Source organism: Schistocerca cancellata, chromosome 9 (assembly GCF_023864275.1).
Source record: "Schistocerca cancellata isolate TAMUIC-IGC-003103 chromosome 9, iqSchCanc2.1, whole genome shotgun sequence".
NCBI lineage: Eukaryota > Metazoa > Arthropoda > Insecta > Orthoptera > Acrididae > Schistocerca > Schistocerca cancellata.
The window spans coordinates 103,963,489-103,966,237 of NC_064634.1; the positions used below are offsets into that span (position 1 = coordinate 103,963,489).

General features: G+C 49.4%; 1 pseudogene; it reads left to right on the forward strand.

The window, feature by feature from the left end:
* Nucleotides 1-2,272: 2,272 nt before the first annotated feature.
* Nucleotides 2,273-2,390, forward strand: LOC126102177 (5S ribosomal RNA; annotated as a pseudogene).
* The last annotated feature ends 359 nt before the right edge of the window (nt 2,391-2,749 follow it).

A 2,749-nucleotide genomic window follows, 5' to 3' on the forward strand; every position in this document is an offset into this window, starting at 1 on the left:
CTAGAACAGCACATCACCGACCTGTTACACTACTGGCCCTTAATAATTGCTACACCAAGAAGAAATGCAGATGGTAAACGGGCCTTCATTGGACAGATATATTATACTAGAACTGACATGTGATTACATTTTCACGCAGTTTGAGTGCATAGATCTTGAGAAATCAGTACCCAGAACAACCACTTCTGGCCGTAATAACGGCTTTGATACGCCTGGGCATTGAGTCAAACGGGGCTTGGATGGCGTGTACAGGTACAGCTGCCCATGCAGCTTCAACACGATACCACAGTTCATCAAGAGTACTGACTGGCGTATTGTGACGAGCCAGTTGCTCGGCCACCATAGAGCAGACGTTTCCAATTGGTGAGAGATCGGGAGAATGTGCTGGCCAGGGCAGCAGTCGAATATTTTCTGTATCCAGAAAGGCCCGCACAGGACCTGCAACATGCGGTCGTGCATTATCCTGCTGAAATGTAGGGTTTCGCAGGGATCGAATGAAGGATAGAGCCACGGGTCGTAACACATCTGAGACGTAACGTCCGCTGCTCAAATTGCCGTCAATGCGAACAAGAGGTGACCGAAACGTGTACCCAGTGCCACCCCATACCATCACGCCGGGTGATTCGCCAGTATGGCGATGACGAATACACGCTTCCAATGTGTGTTCATCGCGATGTCGCCAAACACGGATACGACCATCATGAAGCTGTAAACAGAACCTGGATTCATCCGAAAAAAATGACGTTTTGCCACTCGTGCTCCCAGGTTCGTCGTTGAGTACACCATCGCAGGCGCTCCTGTCTATGATGCAGCGTCAAGGGTAACCGCAGCCATGGTCTCCGAGCTGATAGTCCATGCTGCTGTAAACGTCGCCGAACTGTTTGTGCAGATGGTTGTTGTCTTTCAAACGTCCCCATCTGTTGACTCAGGGATCGAGACGTGGCTGCACGATCCGTTACAGCCATGCGGATAAGATGCCTGTCATCTCGACTGCTAGTAATACGAGGCCGTTGGGATCCAGCACGGCGTTCCGTATTACCCTACTGAACCCACTGATTCCATATTTTGCTAACAGTCATTGGATCTCGACCAACGCGAGCAGCACTGTCGCTATGCGATAAACCGCAATCGCGATAGGCTACAATCCGACTTTTATCAAAGTCGGAAACATGATGGTACGCATTTCTCTTCCTTACACGAGGCATCTCAACAACGTTTCACCAGGCAACGCCGACCAACTGCTGTTTGTGTATGAGAAATCGGTTGGAAACTTTCCTCATGTCAGCACGTTGTAGGTGTCGGCACCGGCGCCAATTTTGTGTGAATGCTCTGAAAAGGTAATCATTTGCATATCACAGCATCTTCTTCCTGTCCGTTAAATTTCACGTCTGTACCACGTCATCTTCGTGGTGTAGCAATTTTAATGGCTAGTAGTGTACAAGAAAGGTCATAGAACGGATCTAATAGCATTCTGCAGGTATTGAGCACTGGTTAGCGTCCACTCCAGAAACGTCAAAGGTGAGCGAGTGTTGCAGCTTATCGTACCTCAAACGATATGAATGCACTCTAGGAGACAGTGCACACCAGGTCTACGTCGTATGCGCAAACGACCCTCTCTTCCATGCAGGCAGAATCTGTTTTAATCGCTGAAGACCACGGGGCGCCATTCTATTTTCCAAGTGATCCTCTGACGGCACCAGCCGAGCTGTACACGTCGATTCCTAATAACCGGTTGGCAACACTCGTGTTCACATGTCTGGGCTCACAAGCCCTCTTACCTGTGCTGTGACAGCTGTACGATCTGCCACCGCTGTCCATACAATATGATGGTCCTGTAGGGCGTGTGTGCTGCGTGGGCGTCCAGAACCTCGTCTATGGATGTGAGAATGTTCAGGTGACCACTAATACCAGCATCGTTGAACAACTGACGCAGCGTGTCCACCTTGTGTGACAATTCTTCGCCATTCGGAAGGGTACAATACGACCCGTTTCAGACTCGCTCAACTGGATGTAGGAAGCACGAGTATATCTACGTGGCATGGTTGCCTGCTGGTCTGACAAGTTTTCACCACACGGAGTCTTCTGATTGTGAGAATTACCTACTATAGGGTAGACTCAGGGGGCTATGCCACTACGCTATCTGTTGATGGACGACAATGAAACCATTACAAGTACATCTATTATCATCTAGGTGGCAAATGCCGTCATCGGATCAAAATCGACGTCGCCTTTCCAGGTGTAATAATTTTTTTTCTGCAGTATATATCTGAATGGCAACGGCCTTACCGCAGTGGATACACCGGTTCCCGTGAGATCACCGAAGTTAAGCGCTGTCGGGCGTGGTCGGCACTTGGATGGGTGACCCTTCAGGCCGCCATGCGCTGTTGCCATTTTTGGGGGTGCACTCATCCTCGTAATGCCAATTGAGGAACTACTCGACCGAATAGTAGCGGCTTCGGTCAAGAATACCATCTTACGACTGGGAGAGCGGTGTGCTGAGGATGACCCGACGGTCGGATGGTCCCGGTAGGCCACTCGTGGCCTGAAGACGGAGTGCTTTCAGTATATATCTGAATAGGCCACACGCAAAATCGCGGATTGGTTCGATCATAAAAAAAGTTTCAAATGGCTCTGAGCACTATGGGACTTAACATCTATGGTCATCAGTTCCCTAGAACTTAGAACTACTTAAACCTAACTAACCTAAGGACATCACACAACACCCAGTCATCACGAGGCAGAGAAAATC